Source organism: Coenobita brevimanus, chromosome 62, assembly GCF_032717465.1.
Source record: "Coenobita brevimanus isolate Jiangsu-jjx chromosome 62, ASM3271746v2, whole genome shotgun sequence".
NCBI lineage: Eukaryota > Metazoa > Arthropoda > Malacostraca > Decapoda > Coenobitidae > Coenobita > Coenobita brevimanus.
The window spans coordinates 26,412,055-26,432,745 of record NC_137015.1 but is presented as its reverse complement, the minus strand read 5'-3'; the positions used below and the strand labels follow the sequence as shown (position 1 = coordinate 26,432,745).

The 20,691-nt window shown below is 42.5% G+C and overlaps 1 long non-coding RNA gene across 1 annotated transcript; it reads left to right on the top strand.

The window, feature by feature from the left end:
* Positions 1-2,999: 2,999 nt before the first annotated feature.
* Positions 3,000-20,228, top strand: LOC145404053 (uncharacterized). Its single transcript, XR_013898107.1, has 2 exons — positions 3,000-3,108; positions 18,591-20,228. It is a non-coding gene; the product is annotated as an uncharacterized LOC145404053 (long non-coding RNA).
* Positions 20,229-20,691: the final 463 nt, after the last annotated feature.

Below are 20,691 nucleotides of genomic sequence, written 5' to 3'. Positions count from 1 at the left end.
CTCAAAATGCACTGTACCACCACTGTCAAAGAGCTTTCTACCAGCCTAGTATTTGGATATCTGTTCACGACTCAAAAGTGAGCGACCCAGACCCTTGCTTGCATGGATGGAAGCAAATTGATGGGAGGCTGGTTCTTCGGTGGATTTCCATCCCGCAAGTTGCAGCAGTGTGCTATGAGCTAGTAATGTGTGCATGTGGAAAACCATGTAGTCGAGCCTGAAGTTGCACCAAGAAGGGCCTACCCTGCACAGCCCTCTGTAAATATGTCTGTGCAAGGCCTTGTAAATAATGAACACTATTCTTTCTTATACAAAAAATGACTTAATTCTGTAAAAGGAAACATTTGTTATACAAAGGTTCACTTAAGTTACCGTACTTTTAGAAAGTAGTTTACTCATCAGAATTGGTAAGTGATTCATTACTACTATATATTTCAAACATACAGCTATATTTTATGTTGGCTTGGTTAGGTAAATAATGAAGCAGGTAGACTGACAGGTAAGGAGAGATACACCATACAAATATTATTTATATGTTAAGTTGTAAACATGAAGTAAGCAAAAGGTAGTATAAATAGTTTGACTATCATAAAGCTGGTCACAACTTTGAACTAACGATGGAATTGGAAAGCACTTCACAGTAACTGTATATTATTCTGCAAATGTTAATGTGAACGCTAATGGAATGGCATATAATTACGATTTAAAATTACTTTCCATATATATGCTTGTATGTATGTGTATGAAATGATAATACCATTATCGTAATTTTTGCTAAACTCAACAAGTGGAGTGATACCTTTTACATAAATGTAACTAAATAAGGAGACAAAGTTGTAACATAAAATTATTAACCTTACTATTGTGAATCGCACTAGCGATGCGTGAGGTAGTTAAAAGTTAGTCATACATAATTTACTATTATAAGTCAACATAGAAAGTTCGTTCTGGTGTTTTGTAGGTATTAAAAGGCTGCATAATTATTTTTTTAGAAGGATTTTCAGTATACATGTTCATATGCTTGTGTCTGGAATGAATATACCATATATCATTTTTTCCACACCATTTTCAAGAAAAAATTAGCTCTACTGATTTTTAGCTTCCTCTAATGCAAAAATTAGTCCTATATTCGGATTCCTCATTTATAAAAACATATAAAATGGTTTATCAATCATGAATGTAGGTTATATGCTTCCAAAACTAAATACAATAAAGAAGACGTTTTATTTCGGACCCCTGGGGGGCCTAAGGGTTATTTTTTTCTGCTTCCCCTCCATATCAATTATTCATGACCCAAGGAACCAGGAAAACACTATGGGCAAACTTTAACACGCCACCTGAATCACGACTTGGTTTTATGCATTCATGCCCACTATATTTACTATCCATCTATCTGTGTAGCTATCCATCCGTCCATCCATCCACCTACATATCCACAAGTATCTATCCATCTGCTCATCCATCCATCTATCAATGCATCCACCTACGTATCCATCTATCTATCGTAACAAACAAGGTGTGTGTGTGGAGTTAAGTGTTTGTCTTTGAATTCCACCAACACTTACTCTCCTCACAACTGACATATTTCATTATCGTCTAGTTTGCAGTGTTACAAATTTCTTCATTCAATTCGTACTGTATAATGGTAGAAGTAGTAGTAGTAGTAGTAGTAGTGGTGGTGGTGGTGGTGGTGGTGATGGTGGTAGTAATAGTAGTAGTTGTAGTCGTAGTAGTAGTAGTAGTAGTAGTAGTAGTAGTAGTAGTAGTAGCAGCAGTAGTAGTAGTAGTAATAGTAGTATAGTAATTGTGGTAGTAGTGGTGGTGGTGGTGGTGATGGTTGGAGTAATAGTAGTAGCAGTAGTAGCAGCAGTGGTAGTGGTAGTAGTTTCACGTTCGGAACAGCTCTAGGTCCTGTGTTCCCGATGACGCCATTTTTGTTCCAGCTGCGGCCATTTCGTTCCCTCTTGAGCCTAGGAGTGTCAATACCGTGGTCCTGAACTGTCTCATGGTGGGGGCAGGTCTAGTTCCGGTGGCTGGGGGGGAGGGGGAGGAGATGGGAGTGCCGTCTGTTGGGTCAAGCTGGCTGGCAGGTCCAATACAGAACTCTTCCCTGTGGAAGATGTAGTTGTGCTGCTGATGATGATGATGAGGAGGAGGAGGATGGTGGTGATGATAATGATAATAGTTATGATGATGATGATAATGGTTGTGATGATGATGATAATGAGTGTGATGATAATGATGACGATGATGATGGTGACGATGATGAGGAGGAAGAGGATAAAAACAAAGAATGATGATGATTGCTCTTTACCTCCACTATCATCCTCTATCTAATCTTTTCACTTTAACTTGAGAGAGAGAGAGAGAGAGAGAGAGAGAGAGAGAGAGAGAGAGAGAGAGAGAGAGAGAGATGCAAGGGGGGGATGTAACGGAAGATGAAGGACATGGAGGAAAGAAGTTTATTTTTCCTCCCATCCCTCTCTCTCTCTCACGTGGCAACACACACACACACACACACACACACACATTCATAACACCCCTCAAATCTACACACAACACACTATCAAAGTAACACACACACACACACACACACACACACACACACACACGTTAATAAGTCTAAGTGAGGCACAAACTGCTGCATCTTCGTAATATACAATATTTTCAATATAAAGGGGTAGTTTTTTGGTGTGTATAAAGAGAGGTGTCTTCACCCCTACTGAGCTCTGTAGTAACACATTTTGAAAGTGACTTTTTTCTTGGGGAATTATTAAGGTTTATTAGCAGACTAAACACTTGGTAAAAATAAATAAAGGTATTTTTGTTTTATTATTTATACTTTTATTAACATCGGATAAATATTAACAGTAATTCTCTATATAGCAGTATATGACAGTCACATCTGTGTCCTGATTGGCTAGCTATTATGACGTCACTAGCTCCGCCCCCTTACCACACTTGTGGCTGCTGGGCCAGCCGCCACGAGTGTGGTGGGTGTGGGAAGCCAGTGTGGACTGTGGACCCTGACACCGAGGTAGATGAACGCCATGGCTCCTTTCGCTCTGCTCTGCATTCTGCTGGCTGTTTTTCCTGCTCTGAGCTCAGGTACGGTGATTTATGACTTTTTTTTTTTTTTCTGAGTTTCGTGATAAGTGCGTTTTGAAATTTCGTTATAGCTCCTCACTAGCGTATTACTGTATTCTCTCCGCACATCGATATCCTCTCGTGTCTTATGGATGCAAAGTTCCGTATGTCGATGTGGAATTTTAAACTGCGATTTCGTTGCACATTTTCCTCAGCGGTTTATTCTGATCATTGCAAATCGATATGCTCTTGCATTAGTGCAACCTGTTTCACCGCTAAACAATATAAATAACCCTCAGTTGTGCAGAGATGTTTTATACCAAAAATATAATAATAGTAATTGAAGTACCCACCCGACTGAGCGATCCCGACACCACCACCCCAGGAGGAGGACATGAGGATGTGATACCCAACCCAAGAGAAGGCGATGGGGAGGCTTATAGCTCTCCCGCGCTACACCTGCTCATATCCGTAGCTACCTTGTGCCCCTCTTCTACGCAGCCAGACCCACAGGAAGTGCATCAACCAGGTGCATTACCCTCTGATGAGGATACACTCGCCAGAATCGGGGTAGGACTTGCCCTAAGACAGTCCCAAGAAGGCCCTCGGTGGCAGAGTCCACCAGACCTGCCTCCATAAGAGGAAGAGCAACGTCTGGTGCTCATAGACTTACTTTACCCCAGGGGAGCAGCAGCACAGTAGTATCCACTGGATCTTCTGTAGAAGGAGCGTCCACTGGCTCTCCTTCTGCCACCAACCTTTGGGAGCAGGTGTCTCGGACCATCAGCCAGACGACCTTCGCCTGCAGTCCTCATGAGGGTGGCAGGCCAGTGGTAGTATTCACCGGACCTGCCACCAGGGGAGAGACCACCAGTTGTCCCCCAGCTGCACTTTTCCCCCGGCAGCAGGAGGACAGTAGAGTGCATCGGACCTGCCGCAGAAGCCAGAAAGTCCACCGGACTTTCCCCTCCTACTGTCTCCGGGACAAGTGGTACCCCAACAGTATCCCCCAGACCTGTCAGCTTGGAGGAGTGTCCCCCAGATCTCCTTCGTCCACTACCCCAGGAGGGAGCCTGGGTAGTAACCCTTGGACCTGCCAGGTGGAAGGAGTGTCCCCCAGACCTTCTTCCTCTGGCCAGGAGTGGAGTTCTGGTAGGGTCCACCAGACCCACCAGGCTGAGGGGCAGACCACCGGTCATCCCTCCTCCATTACCCTGGAGGCTCCCTATGAGGGCTCAGTCTCTGGCTCAGCCCACCACTCCAGAGGATGAGTGAGATGCCCCTCCTGCTCCCCCTCCTCTACAAAGGGTGGAGACTGTTTCCCAACAGGGCCCCCATAGGAGAGTACCTGGAGCAGACCCATTGTGAGATTGGGTGTCCTGTCCCTGCAGCCCAGCCCCCAACATCCCCAGCAGCTGTTGGACTCCCCTAAGGTGGGCTGCCACAGCCAACCCCTGACAGCTTTTCCCTCTTGGTGAGACCGCAGCCCTCAGACTCCGAGGGGTGCCCCGCAGCCAACCCCAGGCCTGGGCCAGCCCGGACCCTCCTCTAGGACTACCACCACGGCCAAGGGCAGGCGCTGTGCAGTGTGCCTTTTAACCCTGTTCAGCCCCAGTCCAGAGGGCCACCACACTCCCAGGGTCCCCACTAGGAAAGGGCTGCCCACCACACTGCCCACCAGGTTACCCTGGACTCCCAACCACGCCGCCCAAGACTCGTACCCCTGTCAGGAGTGCACCCCTGACAGCCCACCTCTCACGCTGGGCCGCCACCTGTGTTTACCTGCGACCTAGCCCTTTACGCACCTCAGCGCCCACCAGTGGCACCACCTAGCCTTCTACACACCCCGACGCCCACCAGTGGCGCCACCAACACTGTGCAACACTCGTCTCCCGTCCCTAGTGTTATAGCCCCTGTGGAAACCTCAATTACCCCAGAGTGTCGTGCCCCTGTGTAATACTGTAGCTCTCCCCGTAACATGTCATAGATCCTGGGTGCACACATCCCCTGTTTAACCCACCGCGTCCCGGAGACGTGAATTCACGTCCTCACATGATGTGCACTCATATCCCGGAGAAGTGAATTAACGCGGCAATATTGTGAGGTCCCTAATTTGCACAATTTTCAATTTTCGCGAGTGATTTCACGAGTGATTTTTGGCACGTATACACGGGACACCTTCCTCTATTCCTCTACAAGATGCCAAGCAGGGACAATGTCTTACACCGCATAACCTCTCCCCCCTTCCCTGCGCGCCATTGTCTCGGCAATTCACCTGTTACCAGTGACCTGGCCAATAAAGACATTCAGGGCCAGAGTGATTCCCCAATCGATGACAATGTGGAGGACAAAGTTTACATAGCATTAGAGGAAGAAACAGTCAGAAATGATGATCAGGTAATGTGGAAAAAAAAGGTCATGAATGGTGATGAGTTAGTGAGTGAAACAATGCTTATAATCCCTATATTACTGTTTGAAAACCAATATACTCTTGTACTACCTATAAATTCGTACCAAGTAAATAAATAAATACTGTTTATGAGTGGATAAAATAGTTACCCTCCCATAGAACTCGTTTTCTTTGGTGCCAGCCTGTTAGAAAACCCAGTCAGGTAAGGAGGTACTCGTACCTAGATCGAGTATTTTAAACCTCAGGTGAGCGATTTCTCTATGAATTTTCGATGTTTCTCACCAAAAGCGGATGTTTGAGCCAAAAAAAAAAGGTTCAAAAATGTCGGGACTGGGGCGTATCACTGCCCAGAAAACTTTGGCATGGGGCAGGATAATACATCGCTAAAGAAGAGCAGTTACGACGCCAGCTATGCCACTAAGAATAATGTTATCTATATTATTGGTTGTTTTCACACACACACACACACACACATTTATTTCCTTTTTTTTTTTTCTGTGTCATTATTCTTCTTATAATTGATTGTTTCTCGGTATTTTTCACTTTATTATTATTATTATTATTATTATTATTATTATTATTACTACTACTACTACTACTACTACTGCTGCTATACGAGTAGCGTTAGCCAGTCTCTTGTGCTCCGCCCCCTACTAATGCCCCGCCCTCTTCCAGCTTTACCGTTGCTGATTGGCCTTTTTTTATGCAAGTAAGAAGGAACCAAAGGCTAGGAGCCTGCAAAACAATTCCTTCCAAGAAAAAAAATTAATACAAAACTGAACCAAATTCAAGATCTGTTCATTTCGAGATGCCTGGACACACTGCATTTGAAAGACTGGAGATCATAGGAAGTAGGAAATACAGACAGAGGGAAACAGTTCCAGAGCTGACCTGTTGCATAAATGAAGGACTGGGAGTAACGGTTAACTCTTGCATTAGAGAGTTGGACAGAAAAGGGATGAGAGTTTGTTGCTACACGGGTGCAACGCGACCATCGTAGATTTGGAGGGATGCAAGCAGACAATTCAAAGGAGCAGTGACCATTGAAGTAGAGATAGAAAAGAGATAAAGAGGAAATGGTGCGGCGAAGAGACAGAGGTTGAAGAGAGCCAGTAATAGGAGGAGAGTTAATGAGACAAAAAGCCTTTGACTCCACCCTGTTGAGAAGAGCTGTATGTTTGTGAGCCTCGCCATACATGAAAGTTGTACTCTACACAAGGGCGAATAAAACCCGTGTATAATGTAAATAACGGTGCAGGGGTACAGAAGGTACGGAGCTGGCTAAGCACACCTAATCTCTTGGAAGCTGATTTTACAAGAAAGGTAATATGATCTTTCCAAGATAAATCCCGAGTGAATGAAACCCCAAGCATGTTCAAGGATGATGCAGGCTTAAGCGGGATAATATTAAACATTAGTGGGCACTCCTGTGGAAGATTCTGTCAGGTTAATAGGTGTAAAAACTGAGTCTTTGATGCATTAAAAACATGATTCTTTTTACCCCAGTCAGAGATACGAACCAAGTCAGACATTAGGTATGCAATAGCCTCATCCCTTGTTCGTTGAAGTAACTGCCGGGATGGACATTGCGGGAACCGAATGGAAAGGTGAAGGGTGGAATCATCAGCATACGAATGGCTAGAACAGAAGATCATGAGAAGAGAGGCCGGTTGGCCCATGCTAGGCAGCTCCTAGAAGAGTAACTGAACTACTAGAATGAGATAAGGACAGCAAAAAAGAAGGCTCTCCCCCGCCCTCCAAATCCTCCAACCGAAGCCAGCAGGAAAAAGTCAGAAAGAACACCACGCAGTATAGAAAAACTGGCGTGGATATTTTATAGGAATGTGTGAAAGGAGAATAGAGACTATCGTAGTGTAACCTGAAAAGGAAAAAGTATGAAGTAGTAGTGGTTATAAGATTTTTTTTTTTCCTATATCCACCCCTTATTTGTCATATGTTTATCTAGCCTCTGCTTGAAACTCTCAATGGAAGAGGCAGCAACTACTTTACTAGGTAGCTTATTCCAGTCGTCTACTACTCGATTACCAAACCAATTTCTACCTATTTCCTTATTGAAACGGAATTTTTCTAGTTTAAAACCATTACCTCTAGTTCTATCCTGTATGCTCACTTTAAGTACCTTGCTAATATCTCCCTTATTTATACCCTTCATCCACTTAAACACCTCAATTAAGTCTCTCCTTACTCTACGCCTTTCTAGCGAGTGCAGACTTACTCATTTCAGTCTGTCTTCATATGACAGGTTCCGAACATTATGTATCATTTTTGTCATTCTTGTCTGTACATTTTCTAACGAGTTGATATCCATTCTATAGTAAGGACACCAAAATTGTACTGCGTAGTCTAAATGTGGCCTTACTAATGCTAGATAAAGTTGCAGTATTACTTTTGATGACTTGTTGCTCACGCTTCTCGAAATAAATCCTAGGACTCTATTTGCTTTATTTCTCGCTTTAATACACTGTTGTCTTGGTTTAAGGTCGTTACTAACCATAACTCCTTGATCTCTCTCGCATTCGATTTGCTGATTTCGTTGTTATCTAAGCTGTATTTAGTATCTCCAGTGGTCTTGTCTACGTTAAGTACTTTACAATTTTCAACGTTAAAATCCATTTTGCCAAGTTTTAGACCATTTGGACAATATATTGAGGTTCTTTTGTATGTTATGGCAATCGTCAGTCGAGTTAATGATACGCCCTATTTTCGTATCGTCGGCAAATTTGCTGATGCTGCTAGTGACTCCTAAGTCTAGGTCATTTATATATATAGTAAATAATAAGGGACAGAGTACAGAACCCTGGGGTACACCGTTAGTTACTAATGCCCAATCCGACATAGTTCCATTTATTAATACACTCTGCTTTCGTCCTTTCAGCCAGGATTCTATCCATTTTAAGATATCGCCGTCTATACCGTGAGCTCGAACGTTTCTAACTAGCCTTTCCTGTGGGACCCTATCAAAAGCTTTACTAAAGTCCAGATAAATAAAATCGTAAGCTTTATCGCTATCCACTGCCTCATAGACCTCCGAGTAGAAAGACAAGTTTGTGAGGCAGGATCGTCCTTGGCTGAATCCGTGCTGACTTTCGTTTGTAAGATTAAATCTTTCTAAGTGTTCTCTAATATTATTTGCCAAAATTGGCTCAAACATTTTTCCTACTATTGACATTAGACTTACTGGACGATAATTCGACGCAGCTGATTTATCACCCTTTTTAAAGATGGGCACTACGTTTGCGGTCTTCCACGCCTCTGGAAATTCTTCTGAAATTAAAGAGTCATTAAATAATGTTAAAAGTGGCTGACATAATTCTTCTTTGGTTTCTTTTATAATTTTTGCATATATATCGTCCGGACCAGGCGATTTTTGAGGTTTTAACTTATTAATGTACAGCTTAGAAGATCATTGATGAATAAAACAAAGAGAGTTGGTGATAGGACAGAGCTCTGAGGAACACCACTCATGACAGATCTAGGAGAAAAACGATGGCCGTCTACAATAGCGACTATAGAACGATCAGAAAGGAAGCTGTAGATGAATGCACAGATAGAAGGATAGAAACCGTAAGAGGGCAGCTTGGAAATTAAAGATTTATGCCAGTTTCAACTGAAAGCCTTTGAGATGTCAAGTGCGATGGCAAAGTTTTCACCAAAGTCCCGGAAGGAGGATGACCGGGCGTCTGAAAGGTTGGTGAGACGATCTCCAGTGGAGTGTCTCTGACGGAACCAATACTGACGATCAGAAACAAGGCTGTGATAGGAAAGATGCTTTAATATTTTTTTTGTTAAGAATAGACTTGAAACCATTTCAGGCACAGGATGTTAAAGCAACTGGACGATAGTTAGAGGGTTGGGAATGGTCACCCCTCTTTGGACTGGCTGAATGAGAGCAAACTTCCAGCAAGAAGGAAAGGTACAAATTGAAAGACAAAGCCGAAAGAGTTTACCTAGGCAGGGTGTAAGCACAGAAGCACAATTCTTGAGGACAACAGGAGGGACCCCATCAGGCCCATGTGCCTTGTTAATATTGAGGCCAGTGATGACAGAAAATACATCAGCTGAAGATATTTTAATGTCAGCAATGAGGAAGTCAGAGGGAGGAAGTGATGGAGGAACAGTACCAGAATCATCTAAGGTGGAACTGGAGGAGAAAGTCTGAGCAGAGATCTGCTTTATCAGTAGAAGAAATAGCTACAGACCATGAGAGTAGAAAAGAGGAGGTAAAAATGATGAAGTAAAGTTATTAGAAAGGTTTTTGGCAAGGTGCCACAAGAAGTGGGAAGAATTCGAATTGGAGAATTGAGAGCATTTAGTACGGATGAAATTATTTTTAGCAGAGCGAAGAACAAACTTAGCACGATTCCGGGCAGAAACATAAAAAAGATGTAATTCAGGGGTGGGTTGGCTCTGGCACCTTTTATAGGCCTTCTCCTTGTTGTGGACAGCATTAGAACAAGTGTGATTAAACCAAGGCTTTCTTGCACTAGTCAGAGGTTATGAGAAAGGAATGTATGCTTCCATGCCCGAGAGAATAACCTCTATAATGCGCAAGGCACACTCAGATGGCTTCCGGCCATGGAAGCAGGAATTATTCCAGGGAAAATCAAAGAGTAAAGTTGAAAGTTGGAATACAAATGTGGGCGATTGTGTGTGTGTATGCGCCAACGCAAGATCGTGCTAGAAGAGTGAGAGAAAAGTTCTGGACAAATGTAGAAGTGTGCATGGAAAAGTTTGGAAGGAATGAGAGAGTGTTTTTGATTGGTGAGTGTTTTTGATTAGTGATATGAATGGTAAAGTTGGGAATGTGAAGGTGGATGGAATAGTTGGTGAGTGGGATGTGCCTGCTGAGGTAGATGAGAATGAGAGTGCGTTAGTGGACATTTGTGCTGGGAGGGGGTTGGTGATAGCCAATACCCTCTTCAGGCATAAAATGATCCACAGGTATACATGGCGAGTGATGAGAGGGGTGGGTGGTGAACTGAATGAAAGGAAGGCAATGAATGATTATGTGTGTGTGGATGAAAGGATGCGAAGATGTGTAATGGATGCAAGAGTTTATAGAGGTTGGGGGAGTGGACTTTCTGACCACTACTTGGTGGTGGCCAGAATTAGAATTCAAGTAAGATGGAAGAATAGAAGAAGGGAAAGACGAGAGGAAGGAGTAGTTGCAAGAAGAGTGGAAAGGTTACAAGAGGATGAGAAAAAGGCAGAGTATAAGAGTGAAGTGGAGGAACGATTGGGCAAATATGAATTGGAGCAGATGGGAGACGTGGAAGGTGTGTGTAGGATATTTACAGAAGAAATATGTGCAGCATGTGATGTGGTGTGTGGAAGGAAGAGAAGACGGAAGGGGGTGCAAGGAACAGCGTGGTGGACTGAAGAGGTAAAACAGGCTGTGGCACAAAAGAAGAAAGCATATAATGAATGGATGAGAAATAGGGGCGTGGAAGAAGTTGAGAGGCGGAAGAGAGAGTTATACAGTATGTAGAAAGAAAGAGAGAGGTGAAAAGATTAGTAAGAGAGAGTAAGAAGAGAGTGGATGAGGAATTTGGAAGGAATTTGAGTGTAAAGTGGAGGGACTATAAGAAAATGTTCTGGAAAGAGGTGAAAAGAGTAAGACTGGGTGGAAGTGAAGTTAGCAGGGGAGTGAAAGATAAAAATGGTAGATTACTAGTGGACAAGGGAGAAAAAGTGAGCAGATGGAGAGAACACTTTAAGGAATTGCTGAACATAGAGGATGGAAGTAATGCGAGTATAAGTGGCTGGAGAATGGCTGGGAGAAGGAGGGAGGTGAGAAGACAGGAAGAAATCAGTAGGATAGAAGTTGTGGAAGCAATGAAGAAAGTTAAATCGGGGAAAGCCCCAGGAATTGATGGAGTGTGTGGTGAAATGCTGAAGCATGGGGGAGAGATAGTAGTAGAATGGATGTGGAAGATGTGCAGATTGGCCTGGGAGGAAGGTAGAGTCCCGGAGGATTGGAAGTCAGGTATAATTATTCCCTTGTACAAAGGAAAAGGGGAAAAAGAAGTGTGTGGTAATCATAGGGGCATTTGTCTTCTTAGTATAATAGGAAAAGTGTATGGTAGGATACTTATTGACAGAGTTAGAGAAAGAACAGAGAAATTAGTAGGAGAAGAACACGGAGGCTTTAGGAAGGGAAGAGGTTGTGTAGATCAAATATTCATTCTTAGATCTTTAGTGGAAAAGTTTCTAGAGAAGGGAAAGAAGTTGTATGCGGCTTTCATGGATTTGGAGAAAGCATATGACAGGGTGGATAGACAAGGATTGTGGAAATTGTTAAGAATATATGGAGTAGATGGAAAGTTGTTGAATGCTGTGAGGAGTATGTACGATGGTGCGAAGGCTGCAGTGCATGTGGATGGTGAACTAAGTGAATTTTTCTCTTTGAAAGTTGGGTTGAAACAGGGATGTCATGTCTCCATGGTTGTTCAATCTGTACATGGATGGGGTAATAAAAGAGGTACAAGGTAGGGTAGTGGATGTTGGAGTGGCCCTGGTGAGACAGGATAGTGTTTGGAAACTCCCTGTACTGTTGTTTGCAGATGATACTGTGTTGTTGAGTGAAGACGAAAGGGAGCTGCAAGGCTTGGTGGATGAGTCACTGAAGATTAATACATCATCAATATAAACAACACACCCTGCCAAACCCTCTGTTACAACATTCATGAGCTTCCTGAAATGTGGCTGGTGCATTCTTCATACCATATGGCATTACAGAACATGCAAAAGTCTTTCTTAGTGGTACAAAACATGAAATCTCCCTAGCACGTTCAGTCATAGGTACTTGCCAGTATCCCTTTAACAAATCAAACTTACTTATGTACCTAGCCTTTCCGATCTTGTCTATGCAATCTTCCACGCGAGGGAGAGGGTAAGTGTCTGTTTTGGTTATCTGATTAACACGTCTGTAGTCGATGCAAAGCCGCTGTGACTCACCTGGCTTAGGGACTAGAGTGACAGGAGAACTCCACTCACTCTGACAGGGCTCAATCATCTTGTGGTCCAACAGGTAGCCAAGCTCCTTCTGGATGAGAGGAACTTTCACTGGGTTCACACGGTAAGGAGGCAGTTTAATTGGCTTTGCGTCTCCAACATCGACATCATGCATCAACACAGTGGTTCTTCCTGGAGTGGCACGGAACACTTGCGAGTACTCCTGCAGTAATGCCGAAAATTCCTGCCTTTCCTCGGGAGGTAGGTGAGAAAGCTTAGTCTGGAGGTCATTCATGATATCAGGATTCTTCCCCAAACTATCACTCAGGCTCATGCTGCATGGGAGAACTTCACTTGCAGACTCGGGTGGAACAGCTACAGTGCAGACTGGGTTATTTTCGTCCCGCCTGTGATATAACTTTAGCATGTTGATGTGACAAAGTTGGTTGTTCTTTCTACGATCTGGTGTGGCGATGACATAGTTGACATCACTGAGTTTCTTCTCCACGAAATAGGGACCACTAAACTTGGCATGAAGAGGTTGCCCATGCACCGGTAGCAGAATCAAAACCTGATCTCCTGGCTGAAAGTGGCGTAACCTGGACTTCTTATCATACCAAGTCTTCATCTTCTCCTGAGCAGCTCCTAAATTCTCTCTCGCCAGCTGTAAAGCAGTGGACAGCCGTTCTTTGAACTTCATCACATACTCCAGCAGGTTGACGTCATCTTCCTCCAACAGCCAGCATTCCTTGAGTAGCTTAAGGGGTCCTCTTACTTCATGGCCAAACAGTAGTTCAAAAGGTGAGAAGCCCAGTGATTCATTTGGAGAGTCTCTTGCGGCAAATACAACGAATGGAAGACCTTTATCCCAGTCTTTCTGATGTTCCAAACAGTATTTCTTGAGCATCGATTTGAGTGTTTGATGATATCTCTCCAACGCTACTTGGGTCTGGGGATGGTAAGCTGAAGACGTGATCTGGGTGATGCCCAACTCTTTCAGAGACTGCTTGAAAACATTTGACATGAAATTACTTGCCCGGTCTGACTGTACCTCCTTGGGTAGACCAAACTTTGTGAAGAACCCTAGCATTTCCTTCACCACGTTCTTTGCTGAGATATTTCTAAGTGGAATGGCTTCAGGATAACGAGTAGCCATATCAATCAGGGTCAACACATAAGAAAATCCTGAAGAAGTCTTAGGAAGAGGGCCCACAATATCCACCAACACTCGGGTGAATGGCGCCTCAAAAGGAGGAATGGGAACTAGAGGTGCAACCTTTTCAGTCTGATTACACTTCCCCACAACTTGACAGGTGTTACAAGACTTACAATACCAGGAAACATCCCTGAAGATACCTGGCCAGTAGAAGTGTTTCAAAATCCGTGCCACAGTCTTCCTCACTCCAAGGTGTCCTGCCAAACTGGAATCATGAGCCACTCTAATGATATCCTGCCTACAAACACGAGGGATGACAACTTGATGTACAACCTCCCATTCACAGTCAGCTGATGCTGTTGGGGTTCTCCACTTCCTCATAAGTACTCCTGACTTTATATAATAACAAGTAGAAGCACCAGCTGACTCTTCCTCACTGCAAGCAGAGTTAGCTAGACCTTTCAACTCAGGGTCAGCAACCTGCAACTCAACCAACTCTTGACGAGACAAATTATCAACACTACGGGGTACTGCCTCATCTGGTGAGTGGTCCAAATTAGCAAGAAAAGTGTCAGCTAGGATAACATCATCATCATCATTATCCTCTAAGTCACCAGTAACTTTAGACTTAGCCCTAGTGACAGCACATGCAGAGAACACATCAGGGACATCACAATCCTGGGTCGCAGCCACTGGCTCACTAGACAACTGAGGAGCTGGACACACTTGACTTCCACCAATATCATTTCCAAGTAAGAAAGTTACACCTGACATTGGGAGTGTCTCAACCAACCCAACCATAACAGAACCATTAACAAAACCAGACTCTAAATTCACTCTGCACAGAGGGACAGAGAAGTAATTATTCCCTACACCTTGTAAGATTACAGTTTCATCAGAGGAATTTTCATTAGAGCCTAGAACACTGGTCAGCATAAGGGATTGGCAAGCACCTGTATCACGATATATTTTAACTGATTTCCTGTCATTATTGTCCAGAGGACTGACAAAACCATCAGACAGGAAATTAGCACATGAACTCTTGAGAGTGTCACCCACATTACTGCTCAAAAGAGGAGCTTCATCATGACAATTTAATTTACCCCTCAAAGCAGGTTCAGTTAACTCAGTTAAAGAATTCTGGGAACTCTCAAGGGTGGACACTAGACCAATTGACTGAATATTTAAAGACTCCTTGTTGTTCACATCACGCTCTCTCCTGAAACATATCTCCGTAGTATGACCAAGTTTACTACAATAAGTACATTTACTTTTCTGAAACCTAGAGGTGAAGCTGGTATTTACTTTCTGAGGAACATCATCTTTATTCTCTTTCCTGTTACCTGTACTCTGAGTAGAGGCAACGTACTTACTCTCAGCTTTCCTTTTTTCTTTAGAATATCTCTTGTGAGTGAGAACATATTCATCAGCTAAAACTGCAGCATCAGGCAAATTATTTATTCTTTTCTCATCAAGATATAGGCTTACATCTTTATTAATACACCTTTTGAAGTCCTCCAGCAAAATCATCTGCTTAAATTTGTCAAAATCAGAATCCACATTCTTAGAATTTAACCACTGCTCTAACAGATCTTCTTTGATTTTTGCATACTCAACATGGGATTGCTTATCTTGCTTATAAGTTGTCCTAAATTTTACTCTATAGGCTTCAGGAACAAGCTCATAGGCCTTAAGAATCAAGCTCTTAACTACATCATAATTATCAGATTGATCCTGAGGCAAAGATGCATAAGTTACTTGAGCTTTACCGGTGAGAACAGTTTGAAGGAGTACTGGCCAATACTCTTTGGGCCAATTAAAACCTGTAGCTACCCTCTCAAACAACTGAAAATACTTTGTTAAATCAGTTTCATTAAAAGGAGGGACAAGTTTAACATTTTTAGCCACATCAAAATCATCAGAGCTAGATGATCCAGTTCCACCTTGTTTCATGTGATACCCATGGTCTGCCTGAATCCTAGCAAGTTCAAATTGTGCCTCCTGAGAACGTGCCTGAAACTCAGCCTCCTTAGCACGAGCCTCCTACAGGGCTAGCTGTAACTTAGCTAATTCAATCTGCGTTTGCTCATTTGGAGGAGTTTCATTAAACAAGCTTTCATTAATCATGTTGACAATTTGATCTTTAGAATGATGAGAGCGAACAACAATTCCCAATTGTTGAGCAACAAGCTTAAGTTCATTCTTTGTTCTGTTTTCTACATCACACACTGTTTGCACATTTGACAAAAAATCTTTGGCTTCATCAAGCGTAGTAATAGTAGACATCATGAATAAATCACAGTCACAAAATATCAAGCAATATCCTTATGATAATATCCTGAATATCCTGATAAGAGGTCGCCAAATTTATGTTACGGAACAGAGAAAACTGTCCCGCAAAGTTCCTGGTTCAAAAGAAAAGAGTTAGGTAAAATTATAAGTTAAAGTTTAATGCTCAAACTAACAACTAAACATTCAGGACTCGTAAGGATAATGTAATGGCAAAAAACAGGTTAAATATATGGTTAACTGCAATAGCCTCTATTAACACGAAATTAGCAAGTGTAAATTTATCTACGTCAGCCCTGATAAAATGAGAAAACCAGATAATGTTCAGTTAATGGAAGATATATTATTACAGATACAAAATATTATCACTACTGGCTGACACCAAAAAACACATGAATCACAAAAACCTCACTAGGCCTACGAATTAACATCTTATGCTACACAGTACAAGAAAAAATGTAATAACACTTATACTCAAATTACACAGCTGCTAGATGGTTGGAGACTTCCTGAGCACTCACAATAATAACTGTACAGGGGAGGACAGAGATGTGAGCAAAATGAGGAGTAGATCTAAGTGTCAATTAATGCAGTTGTTGTTGTTGATGATTTTCTCTTTATTATCGAGGAGACCGGGCCTTGCTGTAGCCCGGTTGGTGGTGGTTGTCTTGAGTATGGTAAGGGGCAAGACAGGGCCTGGGGAATGCCCAGCACACACGCCCTGTCTCCTGGCTGAGTTGCGGTGTGTGTGATTAATGCAGAGACTGAGCTCATTATATAGGGGCCGGCAGAGCTTGATACAACTTGTAAGAAGGACGCGCAAATGAAGCCATAGGGGACAAAGAGTTGACAATCCTGCTCTGAACAACAGAAAGAACGACTTACTCTACTATAAGGGAGAGAAGGGGGAATGAGGCAGAACACTCTCGTGATCAAACATGCAGCATACTGTACGTTAGAATTATACAAAGGATGATGAAATCATAGGCTATGTAACAATATATATATATATATATATATATATATATATATATATATGAAGTTGGCATAACTATTAGTGCATATCTCTATATTCTTAACCGCATGATGGGGATACGTTCTTGGTAAAGGCCTGTTGTTATTGCTGTCATCATTATTATTAGTAGTACTACTGCTTCTATTATCATTATTATTATCACTCACTACAGTTGTAATTATTATTATCATTTATAATATCATTTTCACCCACTACTATTATTATCATTACTACTATTATTGCCATTATGATTGCTACTGTTATCATCACTACCATTATTATAACCACTACTATTATTATCATCACTACTGCTATTATTAGTATCACTTTGATTATTATTATCATCACTACAATTATTACCATCACTACTACAATTATTGTCACTACTACTACCATTTTCATTATCACTACTATTATCACTGCTATTATTATGAGCACTACTGCTGTTATTATTATCATTACTACTACTACTATTATCATCAGTACTACTATTATTATCATTACAGCTATTATTATTGATTTCACTACTACTGCCACTACTACTATTATTATCGTCACTACTATTGTTATTATCACAGCTCCTTTCATCATTATCACTACTACTATCATTATAACTATCTATCTATCTCTATCTATTTACCTAGGCTGCTTCTCCCAAGGAAAAGGGGGTAGCCGAGACAGGACGACACACTCCCCATTTACTCATCCATTCAAACACATTCATTCACATCTTAGCCCCAAAGGGGAGAACGGATAGATCCTCACCGCACCACACCGCACAGGGGTCAACTGCGAAATGCAATCAGTGACATCCTCAGCAGGGCCCGACAGCAGAGCTGGTTTACCCCTGCTACATCATAACAGACCCATCCCCTTACCTGCACCTGACCTGACTAGCTGATCAGACCAAATGCGGGAGAATATCCCCTCAGAGCTGTGTCATCACTTACTCATTCACAATTTCTCTCCATTTATTTCTGTCACGCACAGCCACTCTTCCTTGTTCAACAGACATCCCTCTCGCATCCAGCGCTCTCTTGACATGGTCCATCCATCCTATTCGTGGTCTTCCTCGCAGCCTTACACCTCTCACATCAGATCTAGTTATCTTTTTCACCAATCGCTCATTATCCATTCTCTCCATATGCCCAAACCATCGCAACACCCTCTGCTCAACTCTACCAGCCATTTCCCGAACAACTCCAGTTCTCCTTCGCACTTCATCATTTCGCACTCGATCCATACGAGTCACTCCACATATACTTCTCAGACACCTCAGTATAATTATTATCACTACCGGTACTGCTATTATTATTATTATTATTATTATTATTATTATTATTATTATGATTATGATTATATTATATGATTACTACTATATTATTATATTATGATTACTACTACAATTATTATACTATTATCATTATCACTACTGTTATTATTATTATAGTTACTGCTATTATTATCACCACTACTACTATTATCGTCACTATTACTGGTATCTATTATTATCACTACTGTTATTACCATCACTTTTACTATTATCATCACTACTATTATCTACATCACTACTACTATTATCATCACTACTAATATCACTATCACTACTACTATTGACATCACTACTACAATTATTTTTACCCTCTAACTCATAACAGGTGAGGGGCAGGGCCCATGTGATGACCCTTCCTGCTGCAAATTGCAACCAGATGGTTGGTGTTTCTGCTACTGCCGCAGGAGGAAGAGTTTGTCAGGGAAGCCCACCACGACCACAACGACAACGAAGACGACCAGTACAACTCGAGGTTACCCCAGCATCGGCGGTGTGAGTAGTGGTAAAGGTCGTCGTGAAGCCCCCATTGGTCGTCGCGCAGTATGGCAGTCGTAAGCAAGAACTCGGCTCCATTATCCTCAACAAGAACGAAAAGAACACCAACAAAAACAATAATAACAGAACAACAAGAATGACAAATAAACAAGAACAAGAACAACAGTACCACCACAACAACTACAAAAACAACAAAGTAAAAAACAAGAAACAAACAACAACAAAACGGATAACAAGAAACTAACAACAAAAACAAAGACAAATATGGTCCTTTCACCTTAGTTTGGCCTAGATTTTCGGCCTTTTGAACCTTATTTCACGCAGCTCAGTGGTAGAATACGACAGTGCTATGGCTCTATATCCTTCCCATAGCACTTCTTCGTGACAAGCAATTTGAAGTCGTTAATGAGGGCTCTATCTCCTCCCCCCTTTCCAAAATTCCCTCCTGCGCTTTAAAAAATCGCTTGGATATGATATGGATTACATGAAAGAGTTAAAAAAAGGAAAATGATGCTGTTCTCTCTCTCTCTTTCTCTCTTCTCTCTCTCTCTCTCTCTCTCTCTCTCTCTCTCTCTCTCTCCAAAGATATTATTCAGAGAGTGAAATACCATGTCTCATTATCCTGTGTTTTGTGGTGTGCTGTGGGTATTACTGACTGATGTGGTATTATCCTGTGTGGTGGTGTGGTGTGGCTATTATTGATTAATGTGGCATTGTCCTGTGTGGTGGTGTGGTGTGGGTATTATCGACTGGTATGGTGTTATCCTGTATGGTGGTGTGGTGTGGCATGACCGTTATTGACTGGTGTGGTAGTATCCCGTGTGGTGGTGTGGTGTGGGTATTGCTGACTGGTGTGGGATTGTCCTGTGTGGTGGTGTGGTGTGGTGTGGGTATTACCGACTGGTGTGGTATTGTCCTGTGTGGTGGTGTGGTGTGGTGTGGGCATTACTGACTGGTGTGGTATTGTCCTGTGTGATGGTGTGGTGTGCTGTGGGTATTACTGACTAGTGTGGTATTGTCTTGTCTGGTGGTGTAGTGTGGTGTGGGTATTACTGACTGGCATTATAGACAGATATCCAGACAGCAACAGACCTCTTGCTCCTTTCATGTTCTCTGGTAGAGAGTTTAACCCGTACCACACTTGCGACGTAGACCTACGTCCCCTTCAAAAACACTGGTGACGTAGATCTACGTCCCCTTCAAAAACACCGGTGAAGTAGACCTACGTCCCCTTCAAAAACACCGGTGAAATAGATCTACGTCCCCTTCAAAAACACTGGTGACGTAGATCTACATCCCCTTCAAAATAACTGGTGACTTAGATCTACGTCCCCCTCAAAAACACCGGTGACTTAGACGTAGATCTACGTCCCCTTCAAAAACACTGGTGACGTAGATCTACGTCCCCTTCAAAAACACTGGTGACATAGATCTACATCCCCTTCAAAAACACCGGTGACGTAGATCTATGTCCCCTTCAAAAACACTAGTGACGTAGATCTACATCCCCTTCAAAAACACCGGTGACGTAGATCTACGTCCCCTTCAAAAACACTGGTGACGTAGATCTACGTTCCCTTCAAAAACACCGGTGACGTAGATCTACATCCCCTTCAAAAACACTGGTGACGTAGATCTATGTCCCCTTCAAAAACACCGGTGACGTAGATCTATGTCCCCTTCAAAAACACTGGTGACGTAGATCTATGTCCCCTTCAAAAACACTGGTGACGTAGATCTACGTCCCCTTCAAAAACACCGGTGACGTAGATTTACGTCCCCTTCAAAAACACTGGTGACGTAGATCTATGTCCCCTTCAAAAACACTGGTGACGTAGATCTACGTCCCCTTCAAAAACACTGGTGACGTAGATCTACATCCCCTTCAAAAACACTGGTGACGTAGATTTACGTCCCCTTCAAAAACACTG